General features: G+C 47.0%; 1 protein-coding gene across 1 annotated transcript in view; it reads right to left on the bottom strand.

Annotated features, from left to right (window-relative positions):
* LOC137433081 (ATP-binding cassette sub-family C member 9) overlaps positions 1–22,578 on the bottom strand; it is a 221,312-nt gene extending 198,734 nt beyond the window's left edge. Inside the window, exon 1 of the mRNA XM_078782848.1 lies at positions 22,539–22,578. The gene's annotated coding sequence lies outside the window, so the exon portion shown is untranslated. The remainder of the gene's footprint in view (positions 1–22,538) is intronic.
* Between the last annotated feature and the right edge of the window lie 5,309 nt (positions 22,579–27,887).

Genomic DNA, 27,887 nt, shown 5'->3' with positions numbered 1-27,887 from the left:
TCACAATCGCCTTGCACCTATCAAGGACGCGGAGCGATCACCATGCCGGGCTCGTCCAGGACGCCCGGGCAGGCCCGCGCTCAACTTGCCAGGCCTCGGTCGGGACGCCCGGGCATGCCCGGGCATGCCCGGGCAGGCTCGCCCTCAACTTGCCAGGCCGCAGCCAGGACGCTGGGCCACACCCCCTGGCGCCGGGCCTGGGCAAACCCCCTGGGTTAATAGATATATATTGCTGACCGATAAACGGGTTTTCAGAGTGCCTGAGTGTTTGATTTCAATAAAGCAACTCAGATGAATTCCAGCTTTTTGTCGCGTCCATTCTTCTGATCGACGTGGGAGCCCCAGCTCCTTCATTCCTTCAACATGGATGAGAGGTGTCGAGTTAATTCTTTAATATTTAACTTTAATAATAATAATAATATGAATACGCATTGCGTAGAGTGAGAGCTTCGTCGACAATGTTCAGTCGATCGAGTACGCAGCCCTCGCAAACATCTGTAGGCCTGGGCCTAGCTAGGCTTGGTTGTTTGATCTTGGGCTTAGATTTAAAATTCAAATTAATTAAATTGATGGATAGATTGGGATAGAATGCAGGACTTACCTACTGTAGGCTAGAAAGTCGTGACTTCTAGTCGACTGGACCAGGTACGTAGGTCTGACTGGCAGGTACGTACTGAAATCGGTGTACCTGGCTTAAATGAAGTCAGTGTAGCTGGCGGAAAACTGAAATCGGTGTACCTGGCTTAAATGAAGTCAGTGTAGTTGGCATAAATGATGAGCGGTTTCGAATTCAATAATCAGTTCTGTATAGTACTGTATTGTAATTTATTGATTTTAATCACCAGGTGAAAATAATTTATCGGTCGCGCCAGACCAAAGCAAGATCACGTGAGCAAGATGGCGGATCATGGAAGGGACAAGATGGCAGATCATGGAAGGGACATTTCAAATGACAACATGAAATTTTGTTCCCAAGGGAATGGGGAAAACTTTGAATTTTTTTTTTTGTGAAATTTGAAATGAAAGTGAACTTTTGAATGGATTTACATAAAATTTTGAATGGATTTACATATACATGCAATTGGCATAGAGGTTCGCTTACGAAGCTCTCTATAATAAACTAATATAATACATTTTAATTTAACTTTAACATAAGAAATTAACCCACAAACAACAACAACAACACCACCAACAACAGCCAGGACAACTGCAGCAGAATCAACAACGAATTTACGTGTCATAAAAAATCATTTTTCGAGTGTTTTACTTCATTTTACATTCAGCTAACATTTCGTTTGGAAATCAGCGAACATTACCGCTTTACACAAAAAAGGTGCAAAAACAGATCCTTGCAACGACAGACCAATCAGCCTGCTCCCAATAAATCAGCAAAGTCATGGAATCCATCATTGCTTCGGATATCAAATCTTTCCTCTTCTCCAATGGCTTGATCTCTGATCATCAATTTGGTTTCAGACCACATCACTCTACTCTGGCCATGCTGCTTCTGCTGTCTCAACAATGGATGAAGGTGCTCAATGCCAAACAGGAAATCAGAGCTGTCTCCCTTGACATATCACGTGCCTTAGATACGGTCTGGCACCCAGCTCTGCTCACCAAACTCTCCTCCTAAGGTATCCATGGAAATCTCCACGCATGCCTTGCGGACTTCCTCTCTGGTCGTAGGCAACGTGTGACCCTGAATGGATTTCTCTCATCTCCCCTTCCTGTTCAGGCTGGAGTTCCCCAAGGCAGTGTTCTGGGCCCTGTGCTTTTTCTGGTCTTCATCAATGATCTCTCCGACTCTCTGGAAAATCCTCACTATCTCTTTGCTGATGACTCCACTCTCTGCCGCTCCATTCCTTATCCCTCAAATCGGCAGTCTGCAGCCTCCTCACTCTTTGCAGACCAGGAAAAAATCACAGACTGGTCAAACAAGTGAAACATGTCTTTCAATCCTGAAAAATCTCACACTCTTACTATGTCTCTTCGAAAAGACCGTCTGGACAACCCTCCCATCTACTTTCTCAACAATCCTCTCCAATAAGTTCTGTCACTCAAGCTCTTGGGTCTCACTATCTGTCATGATATTATATTTCCTGGGAAAACCACATTTCCAAGCTGGCCTCTAAAGCCAGTCGCCGACTGGGCATCCTGGGTCGTACGAAGTCCTTCCTTGGCTCACCTGAGCTCCTCACCCACATGCAAGGCTTTCATCCGCAGCTCAATGGAATACTGTTCTCCCCTCTGGGCCGGGGCTCCTGCCTCACACCTAGATCGGCTTCACGCTGTTGAAACCAAAGCTTTCAGAATCATTGGAATCTCCCGCGATGAAGCTAACTCCGAGGGCCTTTCACTTACTCACCGCAGGCAGGTTGGTGGTCTTTCTGTCTTCTACAGACTCCTCTCCGGCCTTGCTCCCCCAGCTCTCTCTGGGCTCTGTCCCCCAAATATTCCTACAGGTCGCACAAGATCTGCCTGCAACTCTCTTGTGGTTAAACTGCCAATTTATCAAGACTCTCTGCTCACCTTCACTCCTTCATTCCTCTTTTCTCCTGCCTCTGGAACAAACTCCCTAACTCTCTTCAATCCCACTCCTCCCTCTCGGTCTTTGAAACAGCTGTTCACCACCATCTCTTATCTTCCCCCATCCAAAACCTTGATCTTTTCTACCGCCGCCAATTTCACCCCAGATCCACTTTTTTGAAATACCAACTTCTTTCCTGGAAGTCCTTGCAGTGTCCTTGTGTTTTATACTTCAGTGTCCTTGTAGTTCTGGCTCTACAAACCACAGGACTCCGGTCCATGGTTCTGGCTCTACAAACCACAGGACTCCAGTCCACGGTTCTGGATCTACAAACCGCAGGACTCCGGTCCACTGTTCTGGCTCTACAAACCTCAGAACTCCAGTCCACGGTTCTGGCTCTACAAACCACAGGATTCCGGTCCACAGTTATGGCTCTACAAACCGCAGGACTCTGGTCCACGGTTCTGGCTCTACAACCCTCAGAACTCCAGTCCACGGTTCTGGCTCTACAAACCGCAGGATTCCGGTCCACCGTTCTGGCTCTACAAACCTCAGCATTCCGGTACACAGTTCTGGCTCTTCAAGCCACAGGATTCCGGTCCACGGTTTTGGCTCTACAAACCGCAGGACTCCGGTCCACGGTTCTGTCGCTACAAACCTCAGGACTCCAGTCCACGGTTCGGACTCTGGTCTACTGCTCTACAAATAGCAGGACTCTGGTCTACTGCTCTACAAACCGTAGGATTCCGGTTTAAGGCTCTACAAAACAGCAGGGCTCTGCACTCCGCAGTTTACGGCTCTGGCTCTACAAATCACCAGACTCCGTGGTCTATGGCCCTACAAATCACAAGACTCCAGTCTACTGCTCTACAAGTAGCAAGACTCCAGTCCATGGCTATACAAACCACAGGACACCGGCCTAAGACTCTACAAACTGCTGGACTCACGTCTATGGCTCTACAAACCGTAGCACTCCAGTCCACTACTCTGCAAACTCCAGGACTCTTGTCTACAGCTCTACAAATCACAGGATCCTGGTCTACAGTGTTACGGATTCGTCACTTCCAGTGTTTTGGTTTTTCATCCACTTGAAACATTTCTGGTTCTATGTATTATTATTATTATTGTTTGAGGGAAATAGCCATTATTATTGTCAAAAGGTAAAAAGGTTAATGTTAAATGAAACAGGAAATCGGATCGGGAACCGGAAGACGAAGAAGCGGTAGGAGGTGAGAGAAAAGAAAGGAGCGAAAAGTCGGACAAGAAGCTGGTTGCTTTGCGTTCTGGATCGAACGTTGTCGAGCAAGAGTCACGAGTGAACTTTGAATTTCCTGGATAGGAATTCCTGCGATAGGGGTTATCGCTGTGACTGATCAACCTGGGTGTCAGGTTTGGCTTTGGGATTCTGAAGAATCATCGCCGGGTCGTTGCAACTCGAGAACGAGTCGTCGGCCATTTTGATTCGTGCGCTTCGCGCGTCAAGCAAGGTATTTGCTTCGTCAGCCATTTCCACCGCTTTCAGACGTATCTGATGTGTGTGTGTGCACTGTGGCTTTTGGAAGATTAATTTGCAGTTCGCCGACTGAGCCGTGAAAGTTCAGACCTGGAGGGCGCCTTTGGATTTCCCAATCGCCTTGAGTTTGCCTTACGCAGTGGCACCTTTGGATTTCCCATTCGCCTTGAGTTTGCTTTACGCAGTTTTGGACCACGTGACTCTTTGCGCCGCTTCGGCCGCATACGCCTTTCTGCTGTTTTGGCGGTGTGACCGGGCCCGTCATCTGAACGGGGTGCGGGTTTTGATTCGACATCGCTCTAATGATCACTGGAGGGGATCAACTTTGAGCTATAGAGACATTGGGGAATGTTCTTTTTTCACTCACTTGGAGCACAGTGAGTTATCCTATACTAGCTGATGGTACCATCATAAGATGTGTTGATTGTACTTTTGATTGCTATTATTGTTGTATCGTTATTCTTGTGGGATTTTTAAAACAATATTTGTTTGTTGATAACCATTGGTGTGGTTTCCCTATTGATTTTTGACACAGAATAATATATTTTTCTGCCGTGGCTCCTCTCGGGGCTCGGAGGAACACCGTGACCAAGGGGTCGGGGAGGAGCACGTAACAACAGCTATTAGTAAGGGAAACATATGAAAATCTGTTAACTAAATTGTTACCAAAAAATTTCTTCACCAATATGTTTGTAAAGGTGTGTAATAACATGTGTTAAAATGTTGAAGGTCAACTCCCGTGGGAAACCCAGAAAAAAAGCTGTTGAATTCGGGTACCGAAAAATTATTTTCGAGAATTTTTTTTTTTTAATCGGCCCTTAAGTAACTTATGAGGGGTCAAATAAGGGTTTTTCATGATTCTGAGTTGATTGTTAACATTTATATTTCACTACAGACACTCCTTTGTGGAAAAATAATTTCTAAATATATCTCATTTTCTACTTTGCAGGACATGGAGTCTAGCAATATGGATGAAGACGTTACTCCACCTGTGCTCAATTGCTTCATCTGTGCACGCTCGGATACACCAGCTGAAAGGCTCATACAGGCAACTCCAAAGGGATACTCAACTTTATTGAAACAAGCAGAAACTGTCGAAAATGTTACTGTTGTGGAACGTATGAAGGAGGCTCAAAAGGAAGGAAAACTGAGGTACCACCAGAAGTGTAAAAATGATCTGTACAACAACTTTGTTGCAACCACCAAGAAGTCAGCTCAAGCATCAAAGACAGAAAGAGTCATCAAAGTTGAAGAGAAGACGCACTACTTGTGAGTTCAGTTCATCAACTGGCTGCAGTTCTAGAAGATCACAGTCAGTTGACCTCCTGTATAAGGATGTATGCATTCTTTGCAACCAACCAGCCCAGCTCTACAAAAAATAATCCAGCACAAGCTAGAAAGAAATACAGAGTGCCAGATAATTTGACTGCAGATACACTGAAGGCAAGCTTGCTGAAGACAGCACGGAGTCGCGGGGATGACTGGGGCACTGAAGTCACTGGACGCCTGGAAGGGATCAACGACTTGGTAGCAGAAGAAACACTGTACCATTTGCGATGCAAACTTATGTTTGCGAGAGGTGACAGTTTGTCCAAGACTGATGAGGAAGGAAAAAGGAAGAGAGGACAGAGGAGTATTGACGAGGAGCGAGAGGCAGTTTTTATTGAATTCTGCGAATGGTTTGGTAACATTGGTAACAAACGAAATTTTTTGGTAACAATTTAGTTAACAGATTTGTGAAATATCTCATAAAATGCCCTTACTATATACAAATCACAGGACCCCAGTCTATTGCTATACAAATCACAGGACCCCAATCTACTGCTCTACAAACCGCACGGGTCTGTTCTGGTCTACAGCTCTACAAACCGCAGGACTCCGGTGTACAGCTTTACAAACCGCAGCATTCCGGTCTACAACTTTACAAACCGCAGGACACCAGTCTACAGCTTTACAAACCGCAGCATTCCGGTCTAAGGCTTTACAAACCGCAGGAATCCGGTCTATGGCTTTACAAACCGCAGGACTCCGGTCTACGGCTTTACAAACTGCAGGACTCCGGTCTACGGCTTTACAAACCGCAGGACTCCGGTCTACGGCTTTACAAACCGCAGGATTCCGGTCTACGGCTTTACAAACCGCAAGACTCCGGTCTACGGCTTTACAAACCGCAGGACTCCGATCTACGGCTTTACAAACCGCAGGACTCCGATCATCGGCTTTACTAACCGCAGGACTATGGTCTACAGCGCTACATACTGCAGAATTCCGGTCTAAGGCTCCACAAACAGCAGAATTCAGGTCTAAGGCTCTACAAACCGCAGGACTCTGGTCTAAGGCCCTACAAACCGCTGGGCTCGGGTCTAAGGCCCTACAAAGTGCTGGGCTCGGGTCTCAGGCTCTACAAACTGCAGGACTCCGGTCTAAGGCTCTACAAACCGCATGACTCTGGTCTAAGGCCCTACAAACCGCAGGACTCTGGTCTAAGGCCCTACAAACCGCTGGGCTCGGGTCTCAGGCTCTACAAACTGCAGGACTCCGGTCTAAGGCTCTACAAACCGCATGACTCTGGTCTAAGGCTCTACAAACCGCAGGACTCTGGTCTAAGGCTCTACAAACCGCAGGACTCCGGTCTATGGCTCTACAAACCGCAGAATTCCGGTCTACGGCGCTACAAACCACAGAACTCTGGTCTAAGGCTCTACAAACCGCAGGACTCCGGTCTAAGGCTCTACAAACCGCAGGACTCCGGTCTAAGGCTCTACAAACCGCAGGACTCCGGTCTAAGGCTCTACAAACCGCAGGACTCCGGTCTAAAGCTCTACAAACCGCAGGACTCCGGTCTATGGCTTTACAGACAGCAGGACTCCGGTCTATGGCTTTACAAACCGCAGGACTCCGGTCTATGGCTTTACAGACAGCAGGACTCCGGTCTATGGCTTTACAAACCGCAGGACTCCGGTCTATGGCTTTACAAACCGCAGGACTCCGGTCTAAGGCTCTACAAACCGCAGGACTCCGGTCTATGGCTTTACAAACTGCAGGACTCCGGTCTATGGCTTTACAAACCGCAGGACTCCGGTCTATGGCTTTACAGACAGCAGGACTCCGGTCTATGGCTTTACAAACCGCAGGACTCCGGTCTATGGCTTTACAAACCGCAGGACTCCGGTCTATGGCTTTACAAACCACAGGACTCCGGTCTATGGCTTTACAAACTGCAGGACTCCGGTCTATGGCTTTACAAACTGCAGGACTCCGGTCTATGGCTTTACAAACAGCAGGACTCCGGTCTAAGGCTCTACAAGCCGCAGGACTCCGGTCTATGGCTTTACAAACTGCAGGACTCTGGTCTAAGGCTCTACAAACCACAGAAGTCTGGTCTACTTTAATTGCGCATATAAAATATGAATGAGTGAACGGTCAACGGACACATCATCTGGATCTATCAATCACATGAGGTTCATGGAAGATTGAAATGAAAGATTTAAATTACAACGGCAAATGCAGACTTGTGTCGACTCAGTCGAGACACACAGCCTGAGTTACTACAGTTATAAACCAGACGTGCACGTTCGTACAAATACAGCAGGTCCCATATATAGTGTTTACACGAGATGCACAAAGTATCCGCTTCGCGGTGCTTTTACATGGGTGATCCTCATGGAGCAGGACCCCTCTACCAGAGTGGTCTCACTCACACTGAACCCTTGTACGCCACAGACACTGCATGTACGCGGCGAGTGCGCACGGGTCGGGGTCTCACGGAGCGCGCACACTCATTGCCCGCAAGGAACTCACCGCGTAACAGCTTGAAACGCTCCGGGTTCAGTTGGTCCCAAGTGCAGCACGTTGTCCCTGCGAGATCAGATCTCAATGCATTGAGAACATCCACTGTGAACGCGCGCCAAATCCGGACTGCACGAACCGAAACCAAACTCGCCCTTTATACGCGCGAGCTGCACATGAACTCGGGACGTGTGAGCTCGTATCTCCCTCCATCGGCAATGGCGGGTATTACGAGAAGGTCAGCGGGATGGCCCGAGTGCAAGCGCATGGCGGGCACTGTCGGGATCGAAGCGAGGGCACAGTCGGCGTCGAAGCGCAGGCACAGTCGGGGTCGAAGCGCGGGCACAGTCAGGGTCGAAGCGCGGGCATAGTCAGAGTCGAAGCGCGGGCACATGAATTGTGTTGATGCGACCAATATACTCTGCACAAGAGGGCGACACTTGCAGAAGTAAACCCTCTCCTCCCCAAATTTCCCCTATCACCATCGCCAACCGACCTCCCCTTTCCCACCTTCTTTCCCCCATTCCCCCATTCCCCTCTCTCCTGCACACCTCTTCCCTGAATTTCTCTCAACCCCCCCCCCCCCCCCACCCAACACCCCACTCCCCCCAAAACACCCCCACCCCCCAAAACACCCCCACCCCCAACACCCCTCCTCCCCCAACCAACTCCCACCCCCCCCCCCCCCACCCCACTCTCTCTTGCACCTACCCAAAATTTAGTTTCCTGAATTATTGCATTTCATTTTTTAAAACCTTATTGAACGCCACTCATACATATCATACACGATTACTAAATGATGACTAGTGGGGTCACCCGTGGGAATCCCACGGGCAGGGACGTGTGTGACATTTCGACATATTGAGTTTAGATGCTGCACCTGCACATTCAGTTTTACAAAATGGTTACTGGCAATTCATCAGATCCAGAAATGGTGTAATGAACACAATTTATTTATTTCACATAATATGTGACCCCTCACTCCTCTCCACCTGACACTCTCCTCTCTCCACCCTCACACCTCTCCAATCCCACTCCTCCTCACACTCCCCTCCAATACCTCCTCACACCCCTCTCCAATACCTCCTCACACTCCTCTCCAATACCTCCTCACACTCCTCTCCAATCCCTCACACTCCTCTCCAATCCTTCACACTCCTCTCCAATCCCTCACACTCCTCTCCAATCCCTCACACTCCTCTCCAATCCCTCACACTCCTCTCCAATCCCTCACACTCCTCTCCAATCCCTCACACTCCTCTCCAATCCCTCACACTCCTCTCCAATCCCTCACACTCCTCTCCAATCCCTCACACTCCTCTCCAATCCCTCACACTCCTCTCCAATCCCTCACACTCCTCTCCAATCCCTCACACTCCTCTCCAATCCTTCACACTCCTCTCGAATCACTCACACTCCTCTCCAACCCCTCACACTCCTCTCCAACCCCTCACACTCCTCTCCAACCCCTCACACTCCTCTCCAACCCCTCACACTCCTCTCCAACCCCTCACACTCCTCTCCAACCCCTCACACTCCTCTCCAACCCCTCACACTCCTCTCCAACCCCTCACACTCCTCTCCAACCCCTCACACTCCTCTCCAACCCCTCACACTCCTCTCCAACCCCTCACACTCCTCTCCAACCCCTCACACTCCTCTCCAACCCCTCACACTCCTCTCCAACCCCTCACACTCCTCTCCAACCCCTCACACGCCTCTCCAACCCCTCACACGCCTCTCCAACCCCTCACACGCCTCTCCAACCCCTCACACGCCTCTCCAACCCCTCACACTTCTCTCCAACCCCTCACACTCCTCTCCAATCCCTCACACTCCTCTCCAATCCCTCACACTCCTCTCCAATCCCTCACACTCCTCTCCAACCCCTCACACTCCTCTCCAACCCCTCACACTCCTCTCCAATCCCCCACACTCCTCTCCAATCGCTCTTCACTCTCCTCTCCAATCGCGCCTCACTCGCCTCTCCAATCGCTCCTCACTCGCCTCTCCAATCGCTCCTCACTCGCCTCTCCAATCGCTCCTCACTCGCCTCTCCAATCGCTCCTCACTCGCCTCTCCAATCGCTCCTCACTCGCCTCTCCAATCGCTCCTCACTCGCCTCTCCAATCGCTCATCACTCTCCTCTCCAATCAGTCCTCACTCTCCAACCCCTCGCTCCTCTCCAACCCCTCACGCCTCTCCAACCCCTCACACTCCTCTCCAATACCTCCTCACACTCCTCTCCAATACCTCCTCACACTCATCTCCAATGCCTCCTCACACTCATCTCCAATACCTCCTCACTCACCTCACCAATCGCTCCTCACTTGCACCTCCAATCGCTCCTCACTCTCCTCTCCAATCGCTCCTCACTCTCCTCTCCAATTGGTCCTCACTCTCCAACCCCTCACTCCTCTCCAACCCCTCGTGCCTCTCCAACCCCTCGCTCCTCTCCAACCCCTCACACTCCTCTCCAATACCTCCTCACACTCCTCTCCAATACCTCCTCACACTCCTCTCCAATACCTCCTCACACTCCTCTCCAATACCTCCTCACTCACCTCTCCAATCCATCCTCTCGCCTCTCCAATCTCTCCTCACTCTCTTCTCCAATCGCACCTCACTCCCCTCTCCAATCGCACTTCACTCTCCTCTCCAATCGCTCCTCGCTCTCCTCTCCAATCGCTCTTCGCTCTCCTCTCCAATCGCTCTTCGCTCACCTCTCCAATCGCACCTCTCTCCTCTCGAATCGCTCCTCTCTCCTCTCGAATCGCTCCTCACTCGCCTCTCCAATCGCTCCTCACTCGCCTCTCCAATCGCTCCTCACTCGCCTCTCCAATCGCTCCTCACTCGCCTCTCCAATCGCTCCTCACTCGCCTCTCCAATCGCTCCTCACTCGCCTCTCCAATCGCTCCTCACTCGCCTCTCCAATCGCTCCTCACTCGCCTCTCCAATCGCTCCTCACTCGCCTCTCCAATCGCTCCTCACTCGCCTCTCCAATCGCTCCTCACTCGCCTCTCCAATCGCTCCTCACTCGCCTCTCCAATCGCTCCTCACTCGCCTCTCCAATCGCTCCTCACTCGCCTCTCCAATCGCTCCTCACTCGCCTCTCCAATCGCTCCTCACTCGCCTCTCCAATCGCTCCTCACTCGCCTCTCCAATCGCTCCTCACTCGCCTCTCCAATCGCTCCTCACTCGCCTCTCCAATCGCTCCTCACTCGCCTCTCCAATCGCTCCTCACTCTCCTCTCCAATCGCTCCTCACTTTCCTCTCCAATCGCCCCTCACTCGCCTCTCCAATCGCCCCTCACTCGCCTCTCCAATCGCTCCTCACTCGCCTCTCCAATCGCTCCTCACTCGCCTCTCCAATCGCTCCTCACTCTCCTCTCCAATCGCTCCTCACTCTCCTCTCCAATCGCTCCTCACTTGCCTCTCCAATCGCTCCTCACTTGCCTCTCCAATCGCGCCTCACTCACCTCTCCAATCGCTCCTCACTCTCCTCTCCAATCGCTCCTCACTCTCCTCTCCAATCGGCTTTTTCCCCCATCTCGTTTCTCTCGTTTTTCTCCCTTCTCGTTCTTTTTCTCGCTGCATCCTGTTCAAGTCTGCGTTCTTCATCGACGTCGCATTCATTTTGGAAATGGAAGTTTCCACGCAACGCATGAATTGTCACGATCCTCAAGAGGAAGTGTCTCGTAATCATCAAATGACAAATGGCAAGATTGTGAAAATTAAAGATTTCAAATAAACCTATTTAAAGTGTATGCGCACATAACTAATAAAAAAAACGAAGAAATATCTCTCAGTAATTTCCTGTAACATATTTTACTTCCGGATAATAATGTTGAATGAAATAAGAACAAAGAAATATATGTCGTTTTTGTGACGACTGTCATCAAAAGTAAAAGTAATATATCTTAACGGAAAAGAAAAAGCGAATTTTTAATATATGTCGACATTTTCGCCGAATGTTATTTTAGGCGGTGTATTTTCGTGTATCATCGTGGCGCGATTTTTATAAATATATCTCGGCAATTTCCCGTGCGTGCGTGAATGTTCTCAATTATTTCTGACGACCGAGTCTAAAACCATCGATAAAAATTAAATCAGATGGTGAATTCGAGATAAAATCGTGAGGGTGACTCTCAATGAATGGGCTTTATTTTACAGGCCTTTGAGAATTCATTTCGTTCTATAAACGGAAACTTTCATGGGATTTTCTTTCCGGTTTTTTTCAACCGAGTCTAACACTATGTTAGCGACTGTTAAAAAGGAAATGATATATCGAATTAGAGTTGAAATAAACCTGTGTGCGAGAAAGACAGCACCGGCCTAACTAAACAGGCCTCAAAGCTATTCGAGGTAATAAAATGGTGGCTATTTGTTTACATGAAGCCTCTCCAAGAATGGGTGGAGCTACTCTGTAAACGGAGTAAGCCACACCCCCGGACACACAGACAGACAGACAGACAGAATCACCGTAGCCTATTATAATATAGTGATTGTAGGTTCAAATCCCATACACCCTTCTTTACAATCCAACACTTGTGGGTTCAAATGACGGTTCTGGGTTCAAATGACGGTTCAGGGTAAAAATGACGGTTCAGGGTTGAAATGACAATTCTGGGTAAAAATGACGGTTACGGGTTCAAATGACGGTTACGGATAAAAATGACGTTTACGGATTCAAATGACTGTTCCAGGTTCAAATGACTGTTCCAGGTTCAAATGACGGTTCCAGGTTCAAATGACGGTTCCGGGTTCAAATGATGGTTCCGGGTTCAAATGACAGTTCCGGGTTCAAATGACGGGTCCGGGTTCAAATGACGGGTCCGGGTTCAAATGACGGTTCCGGGTTCAAATGGCGGTTCCGGGTTCAAATGACGGTTCTGGGTTCAAATGTCGGTTCCGGGCTCACATGACGGTTCCGGGCTCACATGACGGTTCCGGGCTCACATGACGGTTCCGGGCTCACATGACGGTTCCGGGCTCACATGACGGTTCCGGGCTCACATGACGGTTCCGCATTCAAATGATGGTTCCGGGTTCAAATGACGGTTCCGGGTTCAATTGACCACCCGGGTTCACATGACGATTCCGGGTTCACATGACGATTCCGGGTTCACATGACGATTCCGGGTTCACATGACGATTCCGGGTTCACATGACGATTCCGGGTTCACATGACGGTTCCGGGTTCAAATAACGGTTCCGGGTTCAAATGACGCTTACTGGTTCAAAAGACGATTCCGGGTTCACATGTCGGTGAGGAGTTCAAATGACGCCCTCACACTGTCTAACCAAAGGCATCGGAAATCAAACTATCCAATCCACTTCTCCGGACAGTAGAAGTTCGGAAAGAGGTGCAGTCGTTGGAATTTTGGCCTCACCTGTCATTGGTGCCATAACCTGTCATTGGAGGATCATATTGTGGTCGGTCGCTCCGGTTGCCCGTTACGAGTCTGAAGTGATGCTTCGCATCAACACGAATGCAACGGTCGATCACTTTGGGGTCTCCTCGCTGGATTACATGCCTAAAAGCCACAATTTCGTGCGAATTGGAAGTCTGAATCTACCGCCTGATGAGGTGCCCACGTCGTATGCAAATGAGGCCGAGTGAGCCTGATGTGCCACTTGATCCGGGTGTATGGCGTTTACTCACCATAGCCAATTAGCCCTCAACAGTCTTTATTAATCGCCCCAGGAGAACAACGACAACCACAATTCACCCCAGGACTAGGTATACTTAATAAAGATCATGCACAGGGAAGGAAACAGAAGGAAGCTCAGGATACAATAACAAACCAGAACAGCACTCGGTAGAGAGTATACCTCTGCCAGGCTGAACAGTTTACGTTTTGTATCCCACTGATAGACCGGATCTGAATCCGACATGAACCAAAATCGAATCGGTTTGTTTTTGTCACTTACCCAACTCATCCACCAAGTTTGTTTTGAGATATCGTGCTATATATTGGTTTTATCCCGATCACTCAATGGTGAAGAATCATTTAAAATTGATCTTATTATTATTTTAAAAAAAATTAAATTAAATTTTTTTATCTAGATCCACCCCAAAATTGAATCATTTCGTCCACGTCACACCCACATCCCCTCCACCAAATTTCTTCCAAATATGTCCACAATCTTTTGAGATATCCTGTTCACAGACAGACAAGCAGGGGTGAAAACATAACCTCCATCCACCGTCAGTGGCAGAGGTAACTAGATGCTATTCATAGAATATTTACCCCACACAGTCGACTTGGTACAAGCCAACTCAAACTTTAAGGTTTTCTCTTTTTCTTTGATTCAATATGGCTGCCAGACCATGTGAATGGTGACGTCATAAATTTACATTCTCCAATGTAATTGTTGCGTAGATCACACTTAAATTTCAAATTGATCGGACAAAGCGTTGTACTTGTCGAATTATGACATCATAATGAAGGCACCAATGACGTCATTATTAGCAACACTTATTCCCCATGCGGAGTTCTTTACATTAAGCCACGTTTCAATTTTTTCCATGGAGCGGTTTCGGAGATATAAAAGTCCAAAGGTGTTCGGTTTTTCCAGGATGGCGCCCATACCACATGACCTATGACGTCATCTTCCTATAATTCACCAAATGTCCGTCCGTCCGTTCGAAGGTACCGCAAAAACGGCTCAACCGATCACAACGATATTTTGGGTGGGTATTCCTGGGACCCCTGGGAGTAAAATAGGCGATATGGTTTTTCCAATTTTTCCAAGTTTTCCAATTTTCCAGTTTTTCCAAACACAATGGAATAATATTTACCGATATGAACAGTGATGTGGCTTTTGTTGAAATTCTACAAATACTGTTTATTCTACGTACCAGGAGAGAGTAGATCGACTCCTGACGAACTCTTCCTATATAAACGTGCGGCTCCGGAGTAACATGGCAGCGTGTGCAAAGCGACTGAGAAACTGGTGTAGCGGCCGCTTCCATTTTGCAGATTCGTCGCGCACTCTTCCGCATCTCAACGGTTCTGTTGTCATTGTCGTCGTTCAACGCAAAATGCAACTGAATGCAAGTTTAGAATGCAAGTACACGAAAAAAAAATACAGTTTACCTGAAGAGATATGTTTTTAACACGCTCGAAAGCAATATGACGTCATTGAACGCCATGAAAATCCGCGAAGTATTTTACGGTATTAAAACTGAGCTGCTCTTTATGTACTTAGGGCCAAATAAAAAAACACCAGTTGATTGTCCGGATTTTTTAAAAAAGGAGGATGAGGCCCTTTTAATTCAATCTTTTATCAAAATGGGCGCGATGTGCTGTTTAGATTTTGATGATTTGCGTGTGATATGATTTAACGGATGTTTACATAAATCGTTTAAAATAAAAAAGCCTTCAATTTCTGAAATTTTGCCTTTTCATTTGGGCTTCCAAATTGAAGCCCCGCCCATAGGGCGGGTACCGTTGCTAGTAAACTATCTATATAGTGGGTGGGGGTAATATGGACCCTGGGGGAATATGGACCCAACTGAATTTCCCATGATGCACTGCATCAAGCCTCGTCTCCATATCACGGGATAAACAAGTATGGCCGACCAGCAAGTGAACAACTGCAGTTGATTCAAACTCTTTAATGATGGTAAGTGCAAACTTCCAAAAGTTTTCATCTCAAATTTTACAATTCATAAGCATGCAGTGCTGTGTATGTACATGTAGTCACTAGCTTGTTTGATGAGTGGTGTCCCTGGCTGAGTACACGTGAGAGCTGTCTACAGCACCACTGTGTGTAGAAAACTCCATCCCAGCCCATATGTACTGGGCATGCTAACATGATCGAGATGCATGGTGTGGGGAATATGGACCCTTTGGTAGTGTCTAATATGGACCCATGTCCATATTCCCCACGGTCGATGTCCATATTCCCCACACAGGAAGCTAATAGAATAAGTCCACAAAACAGCATGTTCACTGTCAAAATTTGAATCAAATACATTTTTCTGCACCGAAATATGTGACTAAGCAAAACTAGGCATGGGCCAAGTAGCCATCAAGTATCGGCTGTTTGTTAACAGCCGATAGATAACATGTACACTTGATTCTGTATAAAAATCCGACAGTGACTATGCACTGTCGGAGATTTAACTCGCCCCGAAAAAGCGTAATCATCACATCCTCTCCTTATAAAAGACGTTTGATTGTGGAACATCAAGAACAAGAGAGAAGGTCATTAAAGAAATAGTCAGGTTCACTATGTTTTTTCGTTCAAAATTTTGGTAGATTAGCAAAACTATACATTTTTGGAATATTCAGAGCATGAAGAATCCAAAAATTAATGTTTACATTTGCGTAGACACCTTTGCGAAAATGACACTCAGGACAGTGATGAAGATCTGTAAAAGCATATTCCTGAACGGTATAGACCTCGTAGATCCTGTGTATAGGACTTATAGTTCAATCTGATACTACCTATAACTTCCTATAACTTCAAAGGACTTGCAATATCATGTATTATGTAATACAGTTATATCACAAATATAAAGACAATGGTTTTCAATTACCTTTGTTTGTTGCTTTTCTATAATCCTGAGCACTATTTTGAGGCCTTTATTGGATTCCTTGACCCAGAAAACATAGGATTAGCATATTTAATTAAGTCTCTAGGTTGACTAGAAGCCGAGATCGCGCAAAATATGTATTTTATGGTGGCCATTTTCAAAATCCAAAATGGCGGCCATGCAGGTGTCTGTGCAAATGCCAACATTGATTTTCAGATTCTCCATGCTCTGAAGATTCCAAAAATGTACAGGTTTGCTAATCCCAAAATTTTGAAAGAAATTATATTTGTTAACATAGTGAACCTGACTAAAAGGGCCAACACGCGAGAAGCAGAATCCTATATCCCCAACTAATTTGAAAGCGAAAAAAGGCAACAGACCACGAACAAAGCGCGGTCCTCCAGTTCGAAAGCAGGTTACCAAGTCTGCCAAGCAACACAGAAAAGGATCTGAAAACTGCATGAGTAATTTCTACTGCATATATTGCAATGACTTATTTGTTGATCCACCTGAATTTTCTTGGATCCAATGCAGTGAATGCAAGCAATGGGCCCACGACAACGAAACTGACTATGAGGGTATAGGTGCTTTCGTCTGTGACGAGTGTCGCTAAGGTTGTTGTTCACTGAAATATCGGAAAGTAACATTTGTCCCAGGGAACATTTGTCGAAAAGAAACTGGACTTACCACATTGAGGTAATATGGACCCGCGGTCCATATTACCCCAATGGGGGGTCCATATTCCCCATGTTGTTTGGAATATGGACACTGATAGCATATTTTTATTTGTCCCCTCAATCATATGTCTGATTTTATTGAACCCAAACTGCACGGGGATGTAGTCTGTCTGGTTGTCTAAATAAACCATTGTTTGGAAATTTTCCTCGTCTATTTGTTTAGCCTCTACCGGGACTTTGGCTTAGGGGGTCCATATTACTGTTACGGATACCGGCCCTAATTATGGTGGTTCTTGTTCATGGTTGATTCCAGATGATGCTTGTTGTGGTTAAAAGGGTTAAAAGCGCTCCTGATAAAATGTGGTGGGAAAATCCGGATCGAGACCGGAAGAGGTGGAGCGAAGGAAAAAGGAGACGTGGTGATGGAGGCTCCGGGCCGAGCACTCGACGTACAGTGCGAGGGAACCTTGCGTCCTTAAAAGGGAGTTCGGTCGATAAGAAATATCACCGGAATGCGGGGAGCCGGTGTCGCCGGGTATCCTCAGCAAGGTTCCGGAGGATCCAGACCTTGAGAACCAGGGTTAGGGTTAGAGCGAAAGCCGCCCGCCATTCTGGCCACGCGAGCACCCTGCAGGGAACGGGCTTTCGTCGTGTCGGCTGGGCATTATTCCCTGGTGGATTGCCGGGAACGGCCGTGCCAGAGAGGGGCACGTGCGAATTCTACGGAGGCTCGCCGGTGGAACCGCAACGTGTACATCGGAGCGAATCTTTGTGAGGTTCCTCTCCACCGCTGTGTTGCTGGGGGCTGAGCACGTGACCTCGGGGTCGTCTCGCTCGTCGCCGCCTCAATTCGAATCTTTGTGAGGTTCCTCTCCACCGCTGTGCTGCTGGGGGCTGAGCACGCGACCTCGGGGTCGTCTCGCTCGTCGACGCCTCAAGTGACCATCGGGCCTCGACTCCCCGATCGCGGGAGCGCACAGAGACATTGGGACTTCGCCTTGGAGTGGAGCAGAGACATTGGGGGAGGTGCCGTGAGTGTGGGGTTGGGGGGCTTGATAAGGATATTATCGTAGGATTGGAAATTGTGTGATTGCCCCATTGCTGTATGGCTTGCCCCATTGCGGTATGGCTCTTTGTGTGGGATTTATAATATACTAGGGCATGCCCGTACGTGGGTGCCCGTTCCTTGCCAAAAAAAAAAAAAAACGCTACCCGTACGCTCTACCCCGCCCGTACGCCCGTAAACAAAAAAAACAACGCTCTTCGCTTCCGCCCTTCGCTCTGGGAGAAATAATGCGCATAAGAAATCGAGAAATTATTATTTTCTCCGGAAGAAATCGAATTACGAACCGTAATGGCGCACGCGCTCGGCTCGGCTCGCAACAACGCGTTCTGTGATTGGCTGCCGGAAGTGAAGTCTTCACTGTCCGGAAGGTCGCAAATCGCAGTTACGATGAATCGCAAATTAGTTTTATTTAGTTTTAAAACATAGTTTAACGGCAACATAGTTTTCCAACGTGAAATAAATGAATACGCTCTCAAATGTGCCGTCCGAGGCAGAGTCTGTTCGCCACGTTCGGCACACGTGATAGCTCGCTGCTCTCTGATTGGTTGAATCGTTTTTTGGACATAGCTCGGTAACTACTTGTCCGATTAATATGAAACCTTGAAAAGGCACATCCTCGGGTCCCCAGCAATATACCTGGCAAGTTTAAAGTATATCGGACCCGTGGTTGTCGAGAAACAGCGGTCACAGACATACATACATACATACATACATACATACATACATACATACATACATACATACATACACACAGAGATTACTGGAATTATAGATAGATTATGGTTTGCTTATAACCGGGTGTGGTTGCATCATTTGACTCGACTGTTCCATTTGCTGGTTCCAGTGAAGGATTAAAACAGCTTTCTGCCGGGGACCCTCTCGGGGTCCGGGGGTCCAGCGAGACCAGGGGTAAGGCGGGGGGGACCCCGTAACAATTACCCCCACCTACCCTATATATATTGTTACGGTTTTGAGGTTTGTACAGCGAGTTCAATAAATGTTAAAGGTTTTCCCTCCATAGATAGTCACACAAGCAACATGTAGCCTCATTTGTCGTATAGTTATGTCTTAGTACGTGTGAGAATAGGCCATTTCCTATGTTATTCTGCATTGTGTAAAGCCAGGAAAATAGGCCCGACTGCCACCGATCATCCTACGTCCGTAACCTCAATACAGTTTGTTAACATTGGTTCATTTTGGGCGAGTTAACACGAGGGAGGCAGAGGAGGATCGGGGTGGAGTCGAGGCGGAGCGGCAGGAGCGATGACGGTAAGCATGAGCCACCAATCAGAGCTCAGAGGTGGTGGCGTCAGAGGGCGTGGTGAGAAGAGTCTGGTGAGTTCCAGAAGGTTCGCGGGGCGTACATATAAAACCCGCTGTGCAAAGCCCTTGGAAGGACTAGCGCTGGAGAACCCAAAGGACATGCTGGGAGAGAAAAAGAGATTAAATAGGACTTGCCGGGAGAGAGAAAGACATTAAAGAGGACTCGCAGAGGAATGGGAGAGATAACGAGAGAACTTGCGCCAGTTACGGGAAAGGGCGTGCTCGTTGTTGAACTTACAGCCAGAACTTGCGGTGCTTGATGAGCTTGATGATCCTTGCCGCACTTGCATAAGAACGGCCGAGTAACCAACCGCCCTTTGCCGTAAAAGACCGCCCTTTGCCGTAAAAGTCCGCCCCTTGCCGTTCCGCTCGATATCTCCTTTGTTCAAGAGACGCGCTACGAGTCCCTGTCTTCGCCTATCACCATCTTCGCGGGACGCACGTGGACCACGGAGAGCCGGACGGGGCCGATCCTGGACGACCACATCGGCGCGTTGGTGAACATCGATATCTGCAATCCCCTGTGTGAGTGTGTGAGATGGGCCCGTTGTCCAGGGATAAGTTAAGACTGTATAAGTATTTCTCTGTGTCTCTTCGTCCTTGAACTGTAAATATGTGTGGGAATCATTAAACACATCTGTTCTTTCTTTCTTCCTGATTCGATCGTTCCTGTGATTTCTCCATTTGACTAAGCGTGGCACGAATAGAACCGCTTAAATCGGGGTTCCATTAATTGAGGCTGCGCGGATCACGTGTACGCAAACCGCTTGCCGTACTCCAATCTCACGTGGTTCATGCGAGGCTTGCTACCTCGTTTCCGTGGCGGCGTGAGTACTTAGGTACGAGCGAGAATTTGGTCCCGAAACCCCATTTTGTGCTCGCCCGGAAAGGACGTAATAAGTCTCGGTTCCGCCAGGCCAGTAAGGACAAGGGGATTAATTCCCCCTTGATAAGGGGAAGAAGGCTGGCGAGGGAACCGCAACAATATATAAAAGAAAGTTTTTGTTTGTTTGTTTGTCTGCGCAAGCTAATCTCTTGAACGGTGAAAGATAGGAAGAAACCTCCAATACAAAAAATGTCGGGACGGGCCCCGGGAAGGTTTTAGGCTAGGTGGCGAGGCCGGTCGAGGCCCACCCACCTCGGCCGGGCTGGGCCCATTTCGCAATTAAAAGGTGAGCTGAATATTATAGTATGTAGTCAATGTTCTACGGCCACGAGTAAAAGCTGAATTATAGTCGTAAATGCATTCAAAAAGAACCAAAAATGTCGGGATGGGCCCCGGAAAGGTTATTGGCTAGGTGGCGAGGCCGGGCGAGGCCGGCCGAGGCCGCTTTGGCCGAGCTGGGCCCATTTCACAATTAAACGCTGAGCTGAATTATAGCAGTCAATCTTCTACGGCCGCGAGTAAAAACTGAATTATAGCAGTAAATTCATTCAAAAGGAACCCGGGCAATGCCGGATGCTTTCGGCTTGTTATATAATTATTATTATATGTATATATAAAAGGAAGATTTTGTTTGTTTGTCTGCATGCGCTAATCTCCTGAACGGTGAAAGATAGGAGGAAACCTCAAAAAAAAAAATGTTGGGACGGGCCCCGGGAAGGTTACAGGCTAGGTGGTGAGGCCGGTTGAGGCCGCTTCGGCCCAGCTGGGCCAATTTCGCAATTAAAAGCTGAGCTGAATTGTAGTAGTCAATCTTCTACGGCCGCGAGTAAAAGCTGAATTATAGTAGTAAATTTATTCAAAAAGAACTAAAAATGTCGGGACGGGCCCCGGGAAGGTTATAGGCTAGGTGGCGAGGCCGATCAAGGCCACTTCGGCCAAGCTGGGCCCATTTGGCAATTAAAAGCTGAGCTGAATTATCGTAGTCGATCTTCTACGGCTGCGAGTAAAAGCTGAATTATAGTAGTAAATTTATTCAAATAGAACTAAAAATGTCGGGACGGGCCCCGGGAAGGTTATAGGCTAGGTGGCGAGGCCAGTCGAGGCCGCTTCGGCCGGGCTGGGCCCATTTCGCAATTAAAAGGTGAGCTGAATTATAGTAGTCTATCTTCTACGGCCGTGAGTAAAAGCTGAATTATTGTCCTAAATTCATTCAAAAAGAACTAAAAATGTCGGGACGGGCCCCGGGAAGGTTATAGGCTAGGTGGCGAGACCGGTCAAGGCCGCTTTGGCCGGGCTGGGCCCATTCCGCAATTAAAAGCTGAGCTGAATTATAGTAGTCAATCTTCTACGGCCGCGAGTAAAAGCTGAATTATAGTACTTCATTCAAAAAGAACCCGGGCAACGCCGGGTGCTTTCGGCTAGTCTTCTACAGTATATATATAAAAGAAAGTTTTTGTTTGTTTGTCTGCACGCGCTAATCTCCTGAACGGTGAAAGATAGGAGGAAACCTCTGAAACAAAAAATGTCCGTACGGGCCCCAGGAGGGTTATAGGCTAGGTGGCGAGGCCGGTCGAGGCCGCTTTGGCCAGGCTGGGCCCATTTCGCAATTAAAAGCTGAGCTGAATTATAGTAGTCAATCTTCTACGGCCGCGAGTAAAAGCTGAATTATAGCAGTAAATTCATTCAAAAAGAACCCGGGTAACGCCGGGTGCTTTCAGCTAGTTATCAATAAAAAAAAATCGACATGAGTAGACACATACAACAGTGACAATTTCATTTCTTGGGGGGGTCTTTAAGGTTCTTAGGGTCTTCACGGGCCTTAGGGGGTCTTCAGGGTCTTAAAGGTTGAAAGCATCTTGAGGGTTATTGTGGGTTTAAAGTGGCTTGGGGTTTTAGGTGTTTTCGGGGTTTAAAGGGTCTCAAGGGGACTAAGGGTATATAGGGGTCTAATGTAATTGATACACCGACCGACTCACGTTCTGTGCAGACAAACAAACAGACAAATGGACGCCAATGCAATACCCTCTTTCTGGCGAAGGTAATAACCAGAACGTAATTAATAAATGCAACCCATCACCCACTACCGATCATACGTGCCCAATGATACCAATGAACAAACAGGAGATCCTTACATATCCTGTGCCTTCAGGCTCGATCAAGCACACCACAGGAGATAGACATTGATAAAAGGCAAAAAAGACAAGAAATACCTGAGCTGTGCCAACGTGGCATAGCTGGTAAGGATGCAGGGTGGCAGACACATCATGTCCCCCTCATGGACACGGTCATCCCGCCGTCCCAGGCTGTCTGGATGGGGGCGTGGCGCAGCAGGACAGCCTGACAAGGACAGTGCAGCCTCCCATGGTGTTTGGTCCAGGAAACTCCTCAATCCTCTTCTGCTTTTAAAGTTTATGTCCACCACCTCTAGCCCTGGCATGCTTTGCCGCTGCCCTATAACTTGCTATTGGGCCAGAGCACCGTCTGGAGGTGGAGCGACCCCTTGCAACCCCCTTCAGTTGACAACTCTGAGGTAATAAGCTGCGGTTGACAGCGCCTATCCTGTTCTCCCACCAAAACTGCTTAAAAGTACATGAAGGACACATGAAGAAGGGAAAGACATTTAATAAAAGGTCAAAAGGATGAAAATTTTAGACACACATGAGGAGGGATGATGGTGTCTAAATATCCATAAAAGTGATGTCTATCTAATATTACATTTAACTAGAAATCTGCAATCGCAAAATGATCGCCAAGGGAGGCTTACACTTGATGATAGCCCGTGACTTACCTTTGGCCCACAATCCAATGATGGCCACATTTTGTTCAGACCACCATATTAACATGACCTTAAACATTTAGGGATAGAGCGTAGATTAAGAAAGTCTGTCCCCATCTACAGACTATTAAAATAGCCGGAAAAATAATTCAAAATCGTGATCAAAAAGATGGTTTTTGTTAATTAGGTCACCATCCGAAAAAAGTAGGTCAAGGACAAATCAAAAATCAGGTGCACAGCTTCAGTGCAGATCCACTATTATGATGGAAAAACATCTTGGAAGGCCAAGCGGTCTTTGAGATTCTGCATTGACAAAATTGAGCGATGACAAAAAACGCGTTTTTTTTTTCTGACCAACATTTGACCTTGACCTTCAACTCAGAGGTTTATCAGACTAAAATACGCCATTTGTGTCTGTCTGCCTGGTGAATTTTTGACGCCAATACATTCTGTCGTTACTTATCCAATGGATCCAAAGGATGACGAAGGGTTACACAATTAAGGTTGTAGCGCATTCATTCCCCCCCCCCCCCCCTCTCCAAAGGAGTTTTCTCCCCCCGAGCGAGTTTGCCCGCCATTGCCGTCAATGGGGTTGTATGTTGAGGTGTATATAAATGTTAAATTAGCTTTATCGTGGTGTATTTCAAAAGAAGATTTATCGTGGCGTTTTTCCAAAGACGCTTTTAATAACAAAATTAATGATAATCGCATATTGTTAATGTTATTACAAAACAATATTAATACTCATAATGTCCCACTTCCCCAAGGTGTTTTTCCTGCAGTGATAATGTGTATAAATAGCTTATAGTTATAATGGCGTTTCTGTGGGAGCAACGGCTTCTACAGGAAGTAAAAATACTAGTACCGACTGCAAAGCCGCAATGAGCCGGCGAAGCCAAAACCTCTTGCCACTATTTTACCCATCACCATGGCTTCAGTAGGTTAGGTAGTTGGTAGTAGGTAGTTGGTAGGTAAGTAGTTGGTAGTAGGTAGGTGTAGTAGGTACCGTACCTGGTAAGACTTGGTAAAAGAGAACAGCAGACAGTCCTCCCCAATACCTGCATACCTCTTGCCACTATTTTACCCATCACCATGGCATCAGTAGGTTAGGTAGTTGGTAGTAGGTAGGTTGGTAGTAGGTAGGTGTAGTAGGTACCGTACATGGTAAGACTTGGTAAAAGAGAAGAGCAGACAGTCCTCCCCAATACCTGCATACCTCTTGCCACTATTTTACCCATCACCATGGCATCAGTAGGTTAGGTAGTTGGTAGTAGGTAGGTAGGTAGTTGGTAGTAGGTAGGTGTAGTAGGTACCGTACCTGGTAAGACTTGGTAAAAGAGAAGAGCAGACAGTCCTCCCCGATGGCAATACCTGCATACAATTACAATACAATAAATGTCACAAGAAGCTTAAGGAAGTAACTATACGATGTGCTAGCTTAAGGCCTATTTTTAACTGGACTTAACATACGTTTTCACAGTAAGTGTGTAGTCTTCTAACTTCAGTCGCTGTCAGGCGCCAGGGCTGGTTCTCTGACTCTCCGGGCACGGCAGCTTCGTCCACCAGAAGACGTTAGCTTGCAGTGATTAATTCGGTGAATTCCATCTCAACTTCGGATATTTCCGGCCGTGAAAAACTATCCGTATTTCTAAACTAAATATGTAAACCGCTTATACCATATTTCTGGCCGTGAAAAACTATCCCATACGGCCGCGAGATTTCTAAAAAATAATTCTTCGTCAATTTTAGAATATTTGACGCCGTTTTCACCGTCCGAAACGCGTAATAATCATTTGTTCTGGTCTTTGATGACGATTTTCGTTGAAGATAACGAGGTTGGTCTTAACGTATTTTAATTACTAACGAGAGGTTTCATTAGATTATGAATCAAAGAACGACGGGTGAAACAAGCTCCTATTGAACTTTTTCGCAATTGTTTTATGCAAACTTCCGCATCCGGTCGATGGCTGTCTCCAGCACTCCATCCAGTGAGTGATTTCATTTTAGACATATTTTTGCAAATGCTCGACTCTCATTGGGTCCGGTGTTTGGTGACGCGTTTTGTTGAAGATAACCAGGCCCGTGCGGGCCGATGTTGGTCTTAAATTATTTTTTTAATACATCGGAGGTGCATAAGATTGTGAATCAAACGACGACGGGTGAAAGAAACTCCAAATGAACGTTTTAAATTTGTTATGCATACTTCCGCCTCCGCAAGATGGCTGCGCCCACTGCGCTTCGGATTCTCGAGCCAAGGCATAATCAGGTTTTCAACATAATACGTACTCGTTTATTGACAACACCGGCTTCGCCGGCTACTAGTACCGACTGCAAAGCCGCAATGAGCCGGCGAAGCCAAAGCCTCTTGCCACTATTTTACCCATCACTATGGTATCAGTAGGTTAGGTAGTTGGTAGGTAGGTAGTTGGTAGTAGGTAGGTGTAGTAGGTACCGTACCTGGTAAGACTTGGTAAAAGAGAACAGCAGACAGTCCTCCCCAATACCTGCATACCTCTTGCCACTATTTTACCCATCATCATGGCATCAGTAGGTTAGGTAGTTGGTAGTAGATAGGTAGGTAGTTGGTAGTAGGTAGGTGTAGTAGGTACCGTACATGGTAAGACTTGGTAAAAGAGAAGAGCAGACAGTCCTCCCCGATGGCAATACCTGCATACAATACAATAAATGTCACAAGAAGCTTAAGGAAGTAACTATACGATGTGCTAGCTTAAGGCCTATTTTTAACTGGGCTTAACATACGTTTTCACAGTAAGTGTGTAGTCGTCTAACTTCAGGCGCCAGGGCTGGTTCTCTGACTCTCCGGGCACGGCAGCTTCTTCCACCAGAAGACGTTAGCTTGCAGTGATTAATTCGGTGAATTCCATCTCAACTTCGGATATTTCCGGCCGTGAAAAACTATCCGTATTTCTAAACTAAATATGTAAACCGCTTATACCATAATTCTGGCCGTGAAAAACTATCCTGTACGGCCGCGAGATTTCTAAAAAATAATTCTTCGTCAATTTTAGAATATTTGAAGCCGTTTTCACCGTCCGAAACGCGTAATAATAATTGGTTCTGGTCTTTGATGACGATTTTCGTTGAAGATAACGAGGTTGGTCTTAACGTATTTTAATTACTAATGAGAGGTTTCATTAGATTATGAATCAAAGAACGACGGGTGAAACAAGCTCCTATTGAACTTTTTCGCAACTGTTTTATGCAAACTTCCGCATCCGGTCGATGGCTGTCTCCAGCACTCCATCCAGTGAGTGATTTCATTTTAGACATATTTTTGCAAATGCTCGACTCTCATTGGGTCCGGTGACACGTTTTGTTGAAGATAACCAGGCCCGTGCGGGCCGATGTTGGTCTTAAATTATTTTATTAATACATCGGAGGTGCATAAGATTGTGAATCAAACGACGACGGGTGAAAGAAACTCCTAATGAACGTTTTAAATTTGTTATGCATATTTCCGCCTCCGCAAGATGGCTGCGCCCACTGCGCTTCGGATTCTTGAGCCAAGGCATAATCAGGTTTTCAACATAATACGTACTCGTTTATTGACAACACCGGCTTCGCCGGCTACTAGTACCGACTGCAAAGCCGCAATGAGCCGGTGAAGCCAAAGCCTCTTGCCACTATTTTACCCATCACGATGGTATCAGTAGGTTAGGTAGTTGGTAGTAGGTAAGTGTAGTAGGTACCGTACCTGGTAAGACTTGGTGAAAGAGAAGAGCAGACAGTCCTCCCCAATACCTGCATACCTCTTGCCACTATTTTACCCATCACCATGGCATCAGTAGGTTAGGTAGTTGGTAGTAGGTAGGTGTAGTAGGTACCGTACCTGGTAAGACTTGGTAAAAGAGAAGAGTTATCACGAATTAGCTTGGGTACCCAAGACTTGGGTACATTTATGTCGTGGTTAAGCATAAACGTCGTCCTTCATGCCACATCTGATAGGTCAGTGTGGCGATGAAGAATGGAGGCGAAACATTGTTCCTCGTTTTGGCTTTGACCGAGTGACATGGCGGGCGTTTTGCAGAATCGAGTCGAAAAACACGTTGTTCAAGTGCTCGTACTTTTTCGCTGTGCAGTAAGCGAGTGACTTGATACGTTTCACAGTGCCCAAAGCAATGACGATTTAGCTTAGGAAATTTGAGCATATGATGAGAACTATTTCGAGCAGCATATGCTTACGCTTGATTCGGTTGTTTTGCACCAACCTCGTTCCCGGCGTCGCAGACGTCGCAGTGATTCCCGTCGCAGTTCCCGGCGTCGCAGTGATTAATTCGGTGAAGAATTCCGTCTCAACTTCGGATATTTCCGGCCGTGAAAAACTATCCGTATTTCTAAACTAAATATGTAAACCGCTTATACTGTATTTATGGCCGTGAAAAACTATCCCATACGGTCGCGAGATTTCTAAAAAATAATTCTTCGTCAATGTGAGAATATTTGACGCCGTTTTCACCGTCCGAAACGCGTAATAAGCTTGTAAAAAAATATTTTTTCAAATGCTCGAATCTCATTGGTTCTGGTCTTTGATGACGATTTTCGTTGAAGATAACGAGGTTGGTCTTAACGTATTTTAATTACTAATGAGAGGTTTCATTAGATTATGAATCAAAGAACGACGGGTGAAACAAAGTCCTATTGAACTTTTTCGCAATTGTTTTATGCAAACCTCCGCATCTGGTCGATGGCGCCCATCATTGAGCGCTTTCATTTTAGAAATATTTTTGCAAATGCTCGACTCTCATTGGGTCCGGCGTTTGGT

The sequence above is a fragment of the Myxine glutinosa genome, chromosome 8, assembly GCF_964187855.1.
Source record: "Myxine glutinosa chromosome 8, kmMyxGlut1.1, whole genome shotgun sequence".
In the NCBI taxonomy this organism is placed as follows: domain Eukaryota; kingdom Metazoa; phylum Chordata; class Myxini; order Myxiniformes; family Myxinidae; genus Myxine; species Myxine glutinosa.
Note: the sequence above shows the minus strand (reverse complement) of the source record. Positions and strands in the feature narration are given on the sequence as shown.